The following is a 7,994-nucleotide window of genomic DNA, read 5'->3' as shown; positions in this document are numbered from 1 at the left end:
CAAGCTGACTCCCACCACTGGCCATGGCCCTGAAAAAGTCTGAATATTATTCCATTAGAAACAGCACAGGGTGGGGGGGCATTAAGCTCCAGAGTGACAGGATGGGCCTGTGCTTAAAGGTTGCAGGTTGCACGGTGGATGGAGGAAGAGGGTGTTACTGTTGGTAACTGTCAATGGCCTGGAGAGAGCTGAGTAGCCAATTAAGACACAAGTCAAATGAAAGAAATCATCAAGCCTTTAATCACGTACTGTGATAGAGTAAGCAAGGGGCTAAACCTCTGTTCCATTCTCCCTGTGGAGTGATGGATCAGCAAAGACAAAGGGAATGACAGGGAATCTCAAACAGGCTCCTGCAGGGGCAGGGAGAGTGGGAGGGGCGGGCTGGGGTGGAAAATCCTGAGGACTGAGTCAGAGTGGAGGAAAATGTCTTCCAGGTCAACAGCTACATCTGATAAGGAGATCTCAGCAGAGGCACCTGTTGAAGACCCCAGATAGAGGCCTTCAAATTGGGGTGCCTGGGATAGGGATGCAGATAAGTGGAAGAGATTGGGGGCTGAGTCCTTGGCTGCAACTCCACTCAGAGAGTGCCATGGGCAGGCTGTGCTCATAGTCTGGTCTGGGTGGGCAGCCTCCCCCGGAAGCCTGTCAGGCAAAGCTTTGTCACAGCCTCCGGCATGGCCTGAAAGGCCATACACAAGGTTTTGGCCTGGACCTGGACTCCTCAATAACAGTAGTGGCTCACATTTGTTGAGCACTTACTATGTGCCAGGCACTGGGCCAAGCCTTTCCCATGAATGGGCTCAGACAATCCCAACAAAAACCCTCGTGCGCATTTGAAGTATTGAGCACTGTAGGTGGCACAGAGTGAGACCACAGCAGGTGCTGGCTGTGATTACCACCCCCTGTTACAGGTGAGGAGGGGCACTGAGCAAGGAGGTAACACAGTTACACAGTAACCAGCAGAGCCCAGGTTTAAGCCGAGGCGGCCTGACCCTGTGGCCTCTGCTCAGCATGCTGTGCAATCTCTCAGGGACGCCTGGTAGGCGGTACGGTCATTGTCCAGGCGAGAGTGGGGAGGCCAGGCCCAAGCAGGAGGCATGGGGGCCTCCTTGGGGCTGCCCATTCTGAAATAGCCTCCGTGTTGGTTTTCTTATCTGAGAAGCTTTGTTCATGCCATTTCTACCCAGATGCCCCACTCGTCTTGTATCTCCAAACCTGCTCCATTTCTGCAGTCCAGCTTGTCTCCCTCCATCTTCTAGAAGGTTCTCTCGATGCCACAGTCCAAGCAGAGGGTAAAGAGCAAAGAGCAAAGGGAAGGATGTGGCATCAGAAGAGGCGGCAAAGAACTCGATCTGTTGGTCTCAGGTTCCTCATCAGAAAACCAGGAAATATAATAACAATATATAATAAAACAGAATACGAATGCTGTGAAGAAAGCATGAGCTTGTTTAGATAGTTGTGTTTCTTAACAGGTAAAATACGTACTTTTGTACTCTTCGTGTCTGCATCACACTTTCTCCTTCACGCTCTTGTCTTCCCGACGGTTCACGGCACAGGAAAAATTGCATGGGTCTTGATTTTAGACGGAGCAGGGCTTGAATCTCAGGGCTGCTCTTACTGTGCGATCTTGGGCAAATCCCCTCACTATTCCATGCCTCAGTTTCCTCATCTGTAAGGTTACCTCTTGGGAGAGTTGTGCGATTTGGTGGAATGATGTGCTCAATAAACGAGAGGCTTGCTAACGGCTTCAGGCCCCTCTGCTGGAGCTGAGGAAGGAGAGCACAAGAAAGAATTTTGCCTGACTGACATGGTTGAGATTGACTTTGCCTCTTCTGAGGCATACAGGCTCTTGACTGTAAGATTGACTCTTTTTATGTTTGACAGCTTTAGGGTGCTCTCTAGCATTCTGTTCCTCTGGCCGATGCTCTACCCCCTCAGCCCCTGGTCTTTCCACATGTCACAGCTGAAGAGTCTCAGCTGCAGCCTATCACCACCTGGGCGGCCCCTTGGCAGGAGTCCTCAGGGCTATAGCAGGCTGTGTCCATGGCCCAGCGGGTGCTGAGGAACACCAGGAGTCATTGGAGCTGCCGCAGCCTCCTCAGCTCTTCAGCTCGGGGTCAGGCCCCAGGCCGCTGTACCTCAAGAACAAAGTCTAAGGCCCTGGTCGGAAGCTCAGTTGGTCAGAGCATCATCCTGATATACCAAGGTTGCGGGTTCAATCCTCGGTCCGGACACACACCAGAAATCACTAATGAACGCATAAATAAGTGGAACAACAAATTCATGTTTTCTCCCTTCCTTTCTCTCTAAAAATAAAAAAAAATCAATAAATAAAATTTTTTAATAAGTATTAAAAAATAGAAATGTCAGTATACTTATAGATGACTGAGAAAAAAAGGCAGAGAAACACATCAAACATAGTTGAGAATTAAAGCTTAATAATGTCAGCCATCAGCTATCTATCTGAGAACTTGTGGGAACACTTGAAAGTAAAAAAAAAGAACAGACCCTAGGGGGCTGAGAAGACCCTGGCAGGCCCCCTCTCCGGAGGTGAGGTCAGCAGCTGTCTCCAAAGAAATCCCTTTGTAAACATTCCTTCAGAATCTACCCTGTTGGATCCTCTGTATTAGTTTTTTTATGGCTGTGTAACATATCATCACCAAACAGCTGAAAGTCAAACAAATGTATTATCTTGCAGATCTGTAGGGCTAAAGTCAACATGGCTGAGCAGACAGAGCTGACTCCATCTTGAAAAGCTGAGTCTGTCTTGGAACTGATCCACCAGCTTCATATTTGAGTGAACACAGACCATTGACCCCCTCCCCTCCCTCAGGTGGACTCTAGAATGTGTACTGAGGTTGTGAACTAATCAGAGAATTCCCACAAATCCTTCCCCTGTGGCGAGGTGCCCTCAATGTTATCTATGTCTTAACTCAGTGGTCGGCAAACTCATTACTCAACAGAGCCAAATATCAACAGTACAACGATTGAAATTTCTTTTGAGAGCCAATTTTTTAAAACTTAAACTATATTGGTAGGTACATTCCTTATTGAGGTAGCACCTGCACGTGGTATTTTGTGGAAGAGCCACACTCAAGGGGCCAAAGAGCCGCATGTGGCTCGTGAGCTGCAGTTTGGCGACCACTGTCTTAACTCATTCTGGGGCCAGAATCCTCCAGTATCTGATCCCCTTTTTCCCTTTGATCACTCATGCATTCCTTTCCTAGCACATAGACTGACTGTCTTGCTGCTGCCCAAGAACATGTTACTGTACGTAAGTTTCCTATTAAACTTGTTAACTGATAAGCTGGACTTCAGTGTTTGGGGACTGCTTTGCATATATGAACTTTTAACAAAACAGTGGGTCTACTGGGCTCTCTGCTTAGCATCTCACAAGGTCAGAGTCAGGAGTTGGTGGGCTTGGCTCATGTCTAGAGCCTGTGTAGAAGAATCACGTCCAAGTTTGTCTTTGGCAGAATTCAGTTCCTTGAGGTCGCAGGACTGAGGTTCTGTTTCTTTGCTAGCTGTTGGCCAGGGCCTCTTTCTCAATTCCTCAAGGCGGGCACTCCCATTCCTTCTCATCTTCATGCTCTTCTCACTCATCTTCAGCAATGATGTGTCAAATTCCCCTTGTGCTGTCAATCTCTTCACCTTTCTCTTCTGCCAGCTGGAGAAAACTGTCAGTGATTACATTAGGCCCGCCCGCTCTTAAGGTCAACTGTGCCATATAACATAATCATGGAAGTGACATCTCATCATACTCATTAGTTCCAGGGATTAAGACATGGGAACCCTTAGAATTCTTACCTCCCACATAGGACTGATGTTTCACTGGTGCCTGTGCTAGTTGTTAACACAAATATTAAAATATTTCCATGCCAACTAGTGAAAAGCTGCTTGCCCCAAATGCTTTCTCTTGCAGCACTGATTGTATCTTGGTATCTTATTCAGAAATTCCACATTAATATTATGCTATGCTCATTTACTTTCCTAACCAAATTTAATCTTTACAACTCCTCAATGTGATAGTTTTGTTTTTTTAAATCCCTGTCAGACAGCTTAGAAAATGGAAAATCAGAAGGGTTCCACGGTTAACCCAAAGTCACATAGACAGTAATTAGACAAATTGGCCAGTCCATAACCTCCGTCATCTATCTCTATGTGGAAACCAAACATGGGCTCCCCCTCTCAGACCCAGTCCTCTAGTGACCCCATCTCAGGAAGTGGCACCACTGTCTGTTGGTTTGGATAAGCCAGAAATCTAGGAGTTAGCATTGTGACCCCCTCCCCATATTTATTATTAACCACTGTTGATTTTGCCTTCTAATTATATCTGAGGCTGGAAGACTTCTCTCCGCCATCTCCCTAGCACAAACTGTCACCATCTCTCACTGGTCCTTCAACAACCTCCTCAAGGGTCTCCTCCTGAAGCCACTTGTGCCTGCCCCAAGTCATTTTCCACATGGTACCCAGTGGGTTTGTTTGTTAGTTTAAATAAAGCATCAGGTGTCATCCCTTTGCCTAAAGTTCTTTACTGGTCTCCCATTGCTCCTAGGCAGACCGGACTCACCAGCCCGCAGATGGTCTCCTTCAACCTCACAAGATTGGACTTGTATTTCTTTCTCTTTTCTCTCCACAGTGATTGTCTTTTTTTTATTTTCTTTTTTTAAGCTTTTATTTATTTTTAGAGAGAGGGGGAGAGAGAGAGAGAGAGAGAGAGAGAGAAGGAGAAGGAGGATGGAGGTTGGAGCAGAAAGCATCAACTCCCATATGTGCCTTGACCAGGCAAGCCCAGGGTTTTGAACCAGCAACCTCAGCGATTCCAGGTTGATGCTTTATCCACTGCACCACCACAGGTCAAAGCAGTGATCATCTTTCAATATTCCTAATGGATCAGACTCCTGCCCACCTCAGGACCTTTGTAAGGACTTCTATTAGTCTGCTCAGGCTACCAGAACAAAACGCCACAACCTGAGTGGCTTCACAACATAGATTTATCTTCTCACAGTTCTGGAGGCTAGAAGTCCAAGATCAAGGTGCCAACAGGACTGGTTTCTGGTGGGAATGCTCTCCTCAGCTTGCAGACGGCTGTCTTCTCTCTCTGTTCTCACTTGGCCTTTCCTTGGTGCTCCCATGATAGAGAGACCTCTTGTGTCTCTTTCTCTTCTTATAAGGACACTAGTTCTATCAGATTATGACTTGTTTAACCTTTATCCCCTCCTTAACTAATCCATTTTCAAATACAGTCACATTGGGGACTGAGCTTCAACATTTAAATTTGGGAGAAGGGGACACAATTCAGTCTATAACAGCGCTTTTCTCTGGATTCTTACTCATTCTTCAGGTCTCAGCTCAAAAGTTGCTTCCCCAGGAAATCTCCGAAAGAAATGATCCCCCTGTTATTTGCTTTCTGGCCAAATGGATGTTTTCTTAAACATGTATTTATCTCAGTTTCAGATGGTATTTTTATATAATTATTAAGACTGGTCTCTGCCTCCAGACTTTAAGCTTCCTGAAGATAAGCACCAGGTCTGTTTTGCTCTCCATGGTTCCCTTATCCAAGGACGGTGCCTGGAACAAAAAAAGAACAGCCTGGTCTGCCTGGGTTATTTAATCTATGCTATAAAACATTCTTCCACCCATAATGGGTGATTCTCATACACCCACAAGGGGGACTCAGAAGCTATTGAAGGTGTTAGCATAAGTGGTTACCTAGTTCTTTTTTTTTTTTTGTATTTTTTGTATTTTTCTGAAGTGAGAAGTGGGTAGGCAGATAGACTTCTGCATGCGCCTGACCGGGATCCACCTGGCATGCCCATTAGGGGGTGATGCTCTGCCCATCTGGGCCATTGCTCTGATGCGACTGGAGCCATTCTAGCACCTGAGGCAGAGGCCATGGAGCCATCCTCAGTGCCCAGGCCAACTTTACTCCCATGGAGCCTTGCCTGCGAGAGGGGAAGAGAGAGACAGAGAGAATGGAGAGGGGAAGGGTGGAGAAGGAGATGGGCACTTCTCCTGTGTGCCTTGACCGGGAATCGAACCTGGGACTTCCACATGCCAGGCTGATGCTCTACTGCTGAGCCAACCAGCCAGGGCCGATTATCTAGTTCTTAATAAAGAAGAGTAGCAGAGGGAATCAGACATTGAGTCTAATCAACTAGGAGCTGAATCAAACAGTAAGCCCTCTTGCTTCCCTAGGAAATTACAGCTTCACACACTCCCCAGAGCATCCTCCACCATCAGGACATAATCCCCAAGTGGGCAGAAGGGTGCAGAAAAGATCGGATTAGATAAGGAACACAGAACTCCAGAAATCTTGGAAATGGACTGGTTAGGAGGAAGAAACAGCAAAAGCTTGCAAAAGATTGGGAAGTTGATTAGTTAGTTTGAAGTAATCCCTGGTCCTCCCCAAGCCCAGGGTAATATAATCAGAGCCTAACAAAGGGAAGCCCGTTCCTTCTCTCTCACTCGCTCTCTTGCGCGCTCTGTCTCTCTGTCTCAGTAACACGTGCTAGCCCCATGCGCTCACACATTCTGTCTTCAAGCAGTCCTGTGGGCATAGCAGCCGCTTGTGCCCGGGCAGGTGCGGGCCTGGGAGCAGCACCAGCGGAGTGCAGCAGGAACAGAGTATGCTAGTCAGATGGGGACAGACACGGACTAAACCAAACTGAACCAATGACACAGAATTTGTGGATACTGGCCTTTCTCTGAGGTCTGATGAAGACAAGGTTGGACTTTCCACAGCAGGGTGGATGGAGAAGAGACAGAGCAGTTGAACACAGACAGCCATTTGTATTTGCTCCAGCTTCAGTAACCCTTACACTTACAGCAAGCCGCAGGCTCCGACGGACGTGTCTCCTGGAGTGCTTTCCTTGCGACTCCGTGGAAGGACCTCTTTTCCAACCACATCAAAAGCACCATGAGTTGCGGCTTTGGTTGGAATTATACCTCATTATGTGCATACTGGTGGTCTCTTGCAGTTTAGCACTTGAGTTTATCTTTAAAAAATTTTTTTCCTTTGATTTGAGAGAGAGAGAGAGAGAGAGAGAGAGAGAGGAAGGGAGTGTGTGTGAGAGAGAAGCATCACCTCATTGTTCCACTTTGTTGTTCCATTAGCTGTGCACTCGTTGATTGCTTCTCGTAAGTGTCCTGACCTTATAGAACACACGACCTCAGTGTACCACTGAACCACCTGGCCGGGGCCTTATATATCTTTATTTCTTTTAGTGTAATTGGAAGATAACTTTACTATGATCAAATCAACTCAGGGTGGTTTTGAGGCAGGATAGAAAGGAGTTAGGGAAAGATCCGGACAAGTGGAGTGAGGAAGTAGGAGGGACATCCTCTCCCAGAGCCCCACCTCCAGGCTTGATCAAAGGGAAACAGTTACTGGCAGGAACCCCTGCGGTGGTCGGCTGTGGAAATCACAATAAGGCCCCTTCCCAACCAGAAGGCGGAGTCAGAATTTGGCGCCACAGAGCTTGGAGACCTCCCCACCCCCGGCCACACACACACCCTTGGAAACACATAAAAGCCCAAGAACTACTAACTGACCATGCAAGCCACTCACTCTTGAGCTGACCGGTGTCCAATCGGACACGTACTTTTTGCTTCTTTCTTAGCAGCACCCTGGCCTCTTTCTTTTTCTCTATCTGAATAAGACTTGCTTTGTTCTCACACCAATTCGTCCTTGAAAACTTCCCTGGGTGAGTCAAGGACCTGGAGGCTGCCTGACACACGGAAGGTCCCAGGTTCTGGACAGGGCAGGGGAGGGGCAAGGCCAGCCCCCCCCCCCCCCCCGCACGGACTTCAAACCTTTTAAGTCATTGGGCACTTAGGGTGAAAAATAATGTAAGTACTCCCTGTGAAGTCACAAGGTGGCAGCACAAAGCAACATGTCAAAGAGAGACCCAAGGTTTCTTTTCCTTCTCCCTAGAGGGGGAGCAAGGGGGCGCTGGTTGGCTTCAACAGGGGACCTTGCACTAGGAAGTATG

At 47.5% G+C, this 7,994-nt stretch overlaps 1 long non-coding RNA gene across 1 annotated transcript; it reads right to left on the bottom strand.

The window, feature by feature from the left end:
• Positions 1 to 275: 275 nt before the first annotated feature.
• LOC136329049 (uncharacterized) lies at positions 276 to 7,679 on the bottom strand. Its single transcript, XR_010730143.1, has 3 exons — positions 7,571 to 7,679; positions 6,828 to 7,016; positions 276 to 2,306 (listed from the first exon to the last, which is right to left on the bottom strand). It is a non-coding gene; the product is annotated as an uncharacterized lncRNA (long non-coding RNA).
• Positions 7,680 to 7,994: the final 315 nt, after the last annotated feature.

The sequence above is a fragment of the Saccopteryx bilineata genome, chromosome 3 (assembly GCF_036850765.1).
Source record: "Saccopteryx bilineata isolate mSacBil1 chromosome 3, mSacBil1_pri_phased_curated, whole genome shotgun sequence".
Lineage (NCBI taxonomy): Eukaryota > Metazoa > Chordata > Mammalia > Chiroptera > Emballonuridae > Saccopteryx > Saccopteryx bilineata.
Note: the sequence above shows the minus strand (reverse complement) of the source record. Positions and strands in the feature narration are given on the sequence as shown.